The 10,231-nt window shown below is 48.4% G+C and overlaps 1 non-coding gene across 1 annotated transcript; it reads right to left on the reverse strand.

The window, feature by feature from the left end:
• Positions 1–1,218: 1,218 nt before the first annotated feature.
• On the reverse strand, positions 1,219–1,291 carry TRNAA-CGC (transfer RNA alanine (anticodon CGC)). The gene has a single exon. It is a non-coding gene; the product is annotated as a tRNA-Ala (tRNA).
• Positions 1,292–10,231: the final 8,940 nt, after the last annotated feature.

A 10,231-nucleotide genomic window follows, 5' to 3' on the forward strand; every position in this document is an offset into this window, starting at 1 on the left:
GCCATGTGGTGACCTCGATCTGCTGAGACCCTGAGCAGTCTTGGCTGAGAGGTGACGACAAAACCAAGGACAGAGGAGCAAGAGTACAAGACAAGGAAACGGAGGCCTGAGGACGGACAGTGATTTTGCAGGGCTGAGTCTGACGCTGTGAGCATCACAGGAGCTGGGGTTTTGAAAGACAAGGAAGGAAGATGGTGTGGAAGTGGCGTGCAGAGCAGGAGAGACATCCACCAGGCTCCAAGGTTCTGTGAAAGGAGGAGGAGGAGGGGATAAAAGCAAGCACCTTCCTCCTGAGAGTTCGCAGGGAAAGCCATGTCGTCAAGTGATGATTATGTTCATTTGGGGCTAAACGGTGTCAAGGGATTGTAAATAGAAGTGAAGAGTGGAGGGGAATTTGGTGCTGGTGGACCACGGGTCTCAGAGGGATGAAGGACAGGAAATTGGATCAAAATAGAGGAGAGAGAATAGGAGAAGCGGCTGAAGGGCTCAGGGGGTGATGGTAACTGGTCCGGGATGAGGGGTATGACGAAGGTGGGGAGGGGCTCAGTGGTCTGCAGAAAAGTGGGAAATTAGTTACGATAGCCAGGCTCCAGGGTGGCTGCCCAGGAGCCGTGCCTCCTTGTATTCATGACTTTGTGGAGTCCCCTCCCCCAGTGAATCGGGGCTGGTCTATGGGACCAGTGGAACATGGTGAAGATGATGGAGAGTGATTTACAAGGCACGGTCATAAAAGGCATTGCGGATTTCGTCTTGGTCTCTTGGGTTGCTCATTCTAGGGGGAGCTAGTTGCTATGCCATGAGGACCCTCAATCAGCCCCGTAGAAGGGGCTGCCTGGAGGGGAACTGAGGCCTCCCATCAGACAGCCAGCGCTATCTTGCTAACTGTGTGAGTGAAACATCTCCAGCCTGAGCCAAACCTTCAGACTCTGAGCCAGAGCTGCTTAGCCAAGCTGCTTCTGAATTCCTGGCCCCTAGAAACCATGAAATAATAAATTACTAATATTTTAACAACCTTATTGGGATATAATTCATATACCATACAATTCATCCAATTGAAGCATAAACTGCAGTTTTTTGTTTTTGTTTTTTTCAGTCTATTCAGACATGTGCAACCATCACCATAGTCAATTTTATTATTATTATTTTTAAAATAATAATTTCAATTTTGAGGGGAGGGAGGTGATTAAGTTTATTTATGTATGTATTTATTTATTTAAATGGAGGTGCTGTGGATTGAACCCAGGACCTCATGCATGCGAAGCATGTGCTCTACCACTGAGCTATACCCTCCCTAACCATAGTCAATTTTAGAACATTTTCATCACCTCAAAAAGAAGCCCTATGCCCTTTAGCTATACCCCCTATCTCCCCATCCCCCTAACCCCCCACCAGCCCTAAGTGGTCACTAACTTACTTTCTGTCTATAGATTTCTCTATTCTGGACATTTCATCTAAACGGAATCATATGATATTTGGTCTTTCACTGTCTTCTCTCACTTAATAATATTTTCATGATTCACCCCCATTGTAGCATGTATCAAGAATTCATTCCTTTTTTATCGCTGAATAATACTCCATGGCACGCATATACCACATTTCATTTATCCATTTGTCTGTTGATGGACATTTGGGTTGTTTCCACCTTTTGGCTATTACAAAAAAACGCTGCTATGAAAATTCATGTACAAGTTTTTGTGTGGATATATGTTTTCAGTTTCCTTGGATATCTACCCAGGAGTGAAATTGCTGGGTCTTTTGGTAACTGTGTTTAACTGTTCGAGGAACTGCTAGACTGTTTTCTTAAACAGTTGCATCATTTCATATTCCCACCAGTGGTGCCCAAGGGTTCCAGTTCCTCCTCATCCTTACCAGTGCCTATTACTATCTACTCCATCTGGGGTATGAAGTGGTATCTCATTGTGGTTTCGCTTGGCATTTCCCTGACAAATGATGATGTCATCTCTTCATGTGTTTATTGGCCATTTGCATATCTTTTCTGAAAAACTGTCTATTCAGATTCTTTGCCCATTTTTAAACTGGATTGTCTTTTTATTATTAAATTGCAAGAGTTTTTTATAGATTCTAGAGACAAGTTCTTTATCAGATATATGACTTGCACATATTTTCTTTTTTTTTCCTAATTTTTTTTGTGTGTGTGAAGGGAGGTAATTAGGTTTTTATTTATTTATTGATTTTTATGGAAGTTCTGGGGATTGAACCCAGGACCCTGTGCATGCATGCTAAGTGCACACTCTACCACTGAGCTGTACCCTCCCCTCATATCATTCTTATAATAAAAAATATTATTATTGTTTTAAGCCATGAAATTTAGGGGCAATTTGCTAAGCAGCAATAGCTAATTAGTTCAGGCTGCCTGGTATAGGGCCATGGGCTCCTCTTTGCCACTTTAACTCCTAGGAGAAAGTGGCCAAGAGTAGGGCAGTTACCGTCTCCAGTGTCTGCTCTCTTGGGCAGCTGTGAGGACCTCTTCTCTCCAGTGACTTGGTGGTGGGATGATCTCACAGGAGCCAGGAGCCAGAAACTCCCTCTTCTTACAGCTGACATGAGTCACCTGGACACAGAGCTGGAACTGGAACTTGAGCCCCAAGTGCTGGGGTCTCCAAATTCTTTCATTGGGAGTGATGACTCAGCTTGAGTTTCAATATGTCCTCCTGAAGCTTTCAGTGTTTCCCGTGTACATGAGGAAGACAGGTGTTGTCTATTTGCATGAGGGTCTAGGTTGTCCCCTGGAAAACAGTTCACCCTACATACGTATCGAGAGAGTCGGGGTTCTGCTTGGTGGGAGCAGACCTCCAGTGCTGGAGGGCAGAGTGATGCTGTGAACAGCTCCAGCCCACCACTTAGGCTGTGTCCTGCTCCTCAGACCCCAGGCCATACCAAAGAGGGTGGGATCTGTGAACACCACTACAGGAGTGGCTCCCCGAGGTCCCTGAGAAGCCTATTTCATTCATCCATTCAGAACACCCTTTCTGTCTACCTGCTCTGGTCAAGGCCTGAGCCAGACTCTGCAGGAGGCAGAAAGGGTGCCTTTCCTTTTAGGGGCTCGCTGACCCATGGGGAAGACAGAAAATCCCAATAAAGAAGATAAGCACTCAGTCAAGCCTGCTGACTTCCCAGAGGAGGTGACTTCTGAGTAGGGGTTTGGAAACACCAGTAGGAGAAGGCATCATGAAGCCAATGAATGGATATCAAACCCTCAGGGAACAGTGAGAACGAGGGAAGGGAGGAGTTTAGAAAATTCTCTTCCTCATTTCCATCAGACTCTGCCCACTTCCTCTTTCCCTCTCTTCCTTTCCTTCTCTTTTCCCGTCTTCCCTTTTTTATTTTATTTTTTATTGAAGTATAGTTGATTTACAATGTTATGTTAGTTTCTGGTGTACAGCAAAGTGATTCAGTTATACATATATATATTCTTTTTCATATTCTTTTCCATTATGGTTTATTCTAGGATATTGAATATAGTTCCCTGTGCTATATGCTAGGTCCTTGTTGTTTATCTACTTTATATATGGTAGCATATATCTGCTAATCCCAAACTCCTAATTTATCCCTCCCCCAACTCCATTCCCCTTTGGTGACTATAAGTTTGTTTTCTATGTCTGTGAGTCTGTTCTGATTTGTTAATATGTTCATTTGTGTCATATTTTAGATTTCACATATAAGTGATATCATATAGTATTTGTCTTTCCCTGTCTGATTTACTTCACATAGTATGATAATCTCTAGGTCCATCCATGTTGCTGTAAATGGCATTATTTCATTCTTTTTTATAGCTTAATAGTATTCCATTTTATGTATGTATACCACATCTTCTTTTCTTCTTTATCCATTCATCTGTCGATGGACATTTAGGTTGCTTCCATGTCTTTGCTATTGTAAATAGTACTGCTATGAACATTGGGCACATGTTTCTTTTCAAATAGAGTTTTCTCTGGATACATGCCCAGGAGTGGGATTGCTGGACATATGGCAACTCAAATTTTTAGTTTTTTAGGAACCTCCATACTGTTTTCCATAATGGCTGCACCAGTTTACATTCCCACCATCAGTACAGGAGGATTCCCTTTTCTCCACACCCTTTCCAGCATTTGTTACTTGTAGACTTTTTAATGATGGCCATTCTGACGTGTGTGAAGTGGTACCTCATTGCAGTTTTGATTTGCATTTCTCTAATAATTAGCAACACTGAGCATCTTTTCATGATGCACATGTCTTATTAGCAAGAAATCCAGGATCTTGAGACCCACTCTGAATTATCTGTGAACTTCAGGAACTTAACACTGCCTGGAGTAGTTCATGACTGCTGTTGCTCCTTATGGCCACATGGTGCCGCTATTGGAGCCTGGTCCCAACCTGTCTGCAGGACTTGGCGAATGATGCTGGTGTGTCTCTGAGAATGTGGGCTAAAGTCAGCTGGAGGCTCCCAGGCTTGAAATTCCAAGCTTGTGGCTCTCAATTTCATGAACTCTCTTTCCTGTATACTTCCCACCAGCTAGGGTGACTGCTAGTTTCAGGAGCCCTGGGTTTGGACAGTTTTTGGCATCTGCTGCTGTCTAGATCCAGAACTTGTTTTCCTTTTCTCCTTGGGAACCCACACCAAGGACTTGTTTAAACTCTCCAAACATAAGGGGTCACATGACACCCCTTTTCCTGGGAGTGAGGTTGCTCCCTTCCTCTTGTGGGGCAGGCGACCCTTTCAGGCACCGAGGTGGTTAGCTATCTGTGAAAGGCTTTATTTGCTCATCCAACGGCTACTTTCCTTCCTCTTCTTCACTGACGGAGGCAGCCTCCCATGGTGACCTCCTCCCCAGCTTCTTTTGCACCGGGGGCATGGACGTGTGGCTGAAACCTGGTTGGAGGGTCCTGAAGGAATGCCAGCTGGGGGATTTCTGGGAAAGGTTTTCCTCCCAGATAAATATACATGAACATATTTCAGGAGAAATCTCCTTCCTTCTTTTTTTTTAAATTGAAGTGTAGTTGGTTTGCATGTTGTGTTAGTTTCAGGTGTACAACAAAGTGCTTCAGTTGTATATGTGTATGTGTGTGTGTGTGTGTGTGTGTCTGTGTGTGTGTATATATATATATAAAATAATAGAATATATATCTATTTTTTCAGATTCTTTTCTATTATAGGTTGTTACAAGATGTTGAATATAGTTCCCCGGGGCTAAACAGTAGGACCTTGTTGTTTATTTTATATATAGTAGTGTGTATCTGTTAATCCCAAACTCCTAATTTATCCCTCCCTCCCCTTTGGTAACTATGTTTGTTTTCTGTGTGACTCTACTTTTGTTTTGTAAATAAGTTCATTTCTGTCATTTTTTAAGATTCCACATATAAGTGATATCATATGAGATTTATCTGTGTCTGACTTACTTCACTTGGAAAGATGATCTCTAGGTCCATCCATGTTGCTGCACATTCTTTCCTTCTTGTATGTGAGATGACAAGTGGGTGAAGGCTGTGGTCCCCAGCCTCCAAGAGGCTCTTCAGTGAGCTGTGCCTCCTGGTGTTCATGCCTTCGTGTGGTCCTCTCCCACAGTGAATCAGGACTGGCCTGTGTGACCGACTAGAACACAGCAGAATACAGACCTAGAAGTCTAGGTTGTGAAAGGTATTGGCGTCTCTGCCTTGGCCCCTATTGGATTGCTCCATCTGGTGGACCGAGCCACCACACTGTAAGGACACTCAAGGACACCTGCCCTACTGTGAGGACACTCAGGCAGTCCTGCAGAGAGGACCAAACAGCCAGCACCAGTGTGCCAGCCACGTGGGTGAGCCACCTAGGAAAGGGGCCCTCCAGCCCCAGTCAAGCCTTCGGATGAGTGTTGTCTCAGTGGACATCTCGCTGCACCCACCTGAGGGACCGAGCCAGAATGGCCAATAGGCTGCTTCCAAATTGCTGACCCACCGGAGCCATGAGGGATAATAAAAAACTCTTGTTGCTTAAAGCCACACGTACTGGGGGAAGTTTGTTATGCAGCAATGGATATGTACTCAAAGGTGAACTCTATAAAGATTTCCGGGAGGAAAAATGGAAAACATTGGTATCTTTTTTTTTTTTTTTTTGAGGAGGAAGGTAGTTAGGTTTATTCATTTATTTATTTTTAGAGGAGGTACTGGGGATTGAACCCAGGACCTCATGCATGCTAAGCATGCGCTCTGCCACTTGGGCTATACCTTCCCCTCTAACACTGGTGTCTTTGATGACATCATGGTGCTACTGAGTTAACCAAGCCTGAAACCTTCTACTTCCTGACCCTTCAAGTGAGAGACATACACACCAACTGTGAAGCTGAGGGCCATCCAGTCCCTCCGCCACCATGACCACCAATGACCAAATAGGGAAGCTGAGGCTAAGCGTGGGAAGGCATCCTGTTTGCGCCTCATGGTGTGGGAACCCAGGATTCTTTCTTGGTCATCTAGGACACTGTGTTGCCCCCTGCTGGCCTCCTGCTCCTGGAACATGATGTTCTTCCAATTTGTTCCTAAAATGCCTCTGGGACAAAGTCTCTTCTTCCAGAACCCTTTTGGGGGTCAAATCCTGGGTCCCTGGAGGGATCCCGACTTTGGAAGCCCAGGAGTCCAGGGCAGTTGATCGTATTCCGATGCTGTGCTCCTGGCTGACACCCAGCCTCCTGGATTTGACTAATGCTGGGGATTCTGACTCCTTCAGCTGCTCCTTTGCTCTGAAAGCCAAGACAGGGTGGCCTTCTGGGCTGGCACAGTGAGGGCTGGACTCTAGAAAGGGATGACTGTGACCAGCCTTGCCTGGGGCAGTAGCGTCCAGATGGTGGCAGGTCTGTCCTGGTGTTGACTAGTTGCAATGCAGGTGCGCACTTGTGTGCTTGGGTTCTCACTCCTACTTGAGGACATAGCTCTGCTGGTCACTCCTCAGCCCTGAGGGCAGGGCTGAGACCAAAGCCTCATCTACGTGTGCCGGGGAAAACCCTATTTTATTTAACAAACAGTGACATAGCACTTCTTCCTTACCAGGTGAAGGTCTAGGTACTTCTTTTCAAACTCATTTAAACCACAACAACGCTGTGAGTTACGTACTATTATCAGCCCCATTTTATAGATGAGGAAATGGAGGCACAGAGAGGTTGATTTGCCTAAGATCAGAGGGTCGGTGAGTGGTGAGTCCAGCTCTGGAGTAGGGTCTTGGCCGTGATGCCAGACTGTGAGGACACTCAGGCGGTCCTGCGGAGAGGACTCAAAGCCAGCACCAGCCTGCCAGCCATGTGCTCGTGCTGGAGGCCCTGATTTTGAACTTCCCTGGGTTTCCCCAAGACCATCCATGCAGTTAGTGAGCCTGTGGATGTGCACAGTGGCTGCTCCAGGAATGAACAAATACGTGGCCGTGACGGTGAACCAGAGGAGAATTCTTGAACCACATCGAGACAGGGTTACCAAGGCCAAACACTTCCTTCCCCAACCCTTAAAGATCTGGTAATGCCATTTTAGTCCTTCCGTCAAAATGTTGCCTAATTCGTCTCCTGCATTGTTACCCTCCTCCCACCTGCTACTAATAAACAATCCATAAGGAGACACTTGAAGACCATGCCAATATCATGCCCCTCATCAAAAACCTCCCCCCAGATTTTGCATCCATGAATGAGTTTTGCCCACAGGCTGCCTTCCCATTCGGCAGCCACTCACTGTCTTTGTTTCTCTAGGTGGGATGTTAGGAGCAGGTGTTGGCCTCCTCTGACGGTCCAGCTCAGCGCACTCTCCTGGCCCACATCCAGCCTTCCTGATCTGACCCGGCTTCGAGTCCCTCCTTCACAGACCCTCTCACAGTGCACAGGACTCTGGGAGACTCATCTCACTTCCTGTCGTGCAAAGCATCTTTTCCTCACTGCGGCCATGGCAGCTGCAGCCTAGGTCAAAAGGGCCATTTACTCTGGGTGGCAGGCAGAGCTTAAACCACCCCTTGGGGTGAGAACAGCATGGATGTGCTCCCCAAGAAGAAAGTTTTTTGGACAGAAGGCCGCTGTGGATACAGGACAGCCAGCAGGTAGATGGGCAGGTACCACCCAGGATGCCCGTCCCCTTCCTCACCTGCGATGATGAACCAGTTCATGTGGTGCAGGAGGTTGATGTAGCAGAGCACCGTGGCAGCCAGGTAAGCTCTCCAGCGAGGCAGGCTCCAGGGGGCGAGAGTGGTCGGAGAGGGACACTGACCTGAGCCCAGCCCTGGGGACTGGCCCTGAGGTCCCTCCAGCTCAGGCTCCCCGCACTTCATGGGCATGCCCCTAGCCTCCCCAGCCGGGGCAAAGACACATCAGCTGAGTCACCTCCAGTGGGGTCCCAGACTCCCAACCTCAAAGCAGCTTCCCTAACCACTGAGTATATTATCGCAGGTCCCTGTTGAGCCCCCTGCAGCCTCGCCGGTGAGATTTCACCATCTCCAGCCTCTGAGGCCTGCGGGGGGGAGGAGAGCTCCTGGCCGCGCCACCCAGAATATTGATTCATCAGTTAGCAGCTCGCAGCTATGGATTGACTGGGACTCAGAGGTTGCAGACAGACAGCACCAGACCCGGTGGGTGTCTGTCTTGGACAAGCTCAGGGCAACACAGAACGCATGCATGAGTAACTCTAATCCAGGACAGCTGGGAGGGCATCAGCTGGGCAGTCCCAGGATGAAAAACTGAGGCTTCCGGCAGAATTCACAGAGGAGGGGCATATGGTTTGGGTCTTGAAGGCTGAGAAAACCAGTAAGGCAGGGAAGGAATGGGGTGAGGCCAGGGCATTCAGAGAGAGGGGTCAGCCTGAGCCAAGGCACATGGGGCGAAAGTGCACCTCTGATCTGGGCTGGAGGGAGGGGAAGAAAGCAGGAAATTATTCTAAAAGGGGGTTTGGGGCCTGATCATAGTCTTCTTGGGTGCCAGGCTGGGAGCTTGCTGTTTCTCCTGAGGAAATGGGGAGCCGTGGAACATTTTTCAAGTGGGGAGATCGGAGGCTAAAGGAGACAGGGAGGTGTATCAGAGGCTACTGCGGTGGATCAGGCTGAAGCTGAGGGTCCCAGACTCGGGGGAGGCAGGGGGCGTGAAGAGGAGGGGAGAGGGCAAGAGTGGGGCAACCAGGGGTGTGGTGCTCTCACAGCTGCGCAGGCTGGGGGCCCTGCTCTCGCTGTCACCCGCCTTGAGAGGCCCTGGCTGGACTCGCAGCCCCTGAGTCCTGCCGGCCTGAGGCCCTTCCTCTGGCTGTGTGAGAAGCGGCCCAGGTGATTGGGTTGAGGGAGGCCCTGGGACTCCTGGGGGCAGGAGTGCCTGGGGACTGCTGGGGGCAGGTGATTCTCATGCAAGGAGAATTCTCTTGTGGGAAGCAGGTCTTTGGGAGGCCAGACCCACACTTGGCCCCAGGCTGCCCACAGAGCAGCACCGGGCTGGGAGGAGCCAAAACTAGGGGCAGAGTCCCGTTCCCCAACGTGAGTGCAATTAGAGATCATTTTTACTTAGCCACTTAACTTGCTTATCTGTGTTTCTGTTTCTTTCCAATGACTATGTCTCATCTGTGTAATGAAAAATACTGAAAGGGAAGACGTACAAGTGGGCATTTGGGTTCTGTGGCAATTGGGTCCAAAGTGAATGTCAGAACAAAAATCTTTTACTTTTACTTTGATTCGCTGATTCTTTGGTTTTTCTTCACTGACTGGCAGGTCTCTGGGGCGTGGATTGTAGGCCTTTATTCCTGCTGTGGGGTGTTTCTGCAGGGCCCCACTTGTGACGCTGGGTGGAGGGCGGGCTGCCTCTGCCTAGGATGCTAGTCCTGGCTCCCCCAGTTCCAGCTGCACCACCGTGGGTGGCCAGACCTTTGTTTCTACATCTGTATAATGGGGACAGTGATAGTTTCCTCTTAGGGAAGCAACTCTGTGTCCAGCTCAGGACCCGGCCCTCAACCATCCTATAACTCAATCAGAGTAATGACAGGGCCAGAGCCTCACAGCTCAGAGAAGCAGGTGCCTCGCATCCTGACTAACTTTGAAATACCACCAAGGGGCTGAGGGGATTTCAGGCAATAGAGCCTGGTGCCCAGTGGCCCGCTTCCTCTCTCTGCATTAGGCTGAGCGCCCCCCACTCCAGCACCCCATGGCCTAGCTTCAGAGACTCCTAGCACAGAGCCAGAGCCTGCCACCCTCAGGGAGGTGGGGCTAAGATGGGACTAAGTGGGACCTGTCTCTGAGGCACTCACGGGCACTCTCATG

This window comes from Vicugna pacos, unplaced genomic scaffold (assembly GCF_048564905.1).
Source record: "Vicugna pacos unplaced genomic scaffold, VicPac4 scaffold_221, whole genome shotgun sequence".
NCBI lineage: Eukaryota > Metazoa > Chordata > Mammalia > Artiodactyla > Camelidae > Vicugna > Vicugna pacos.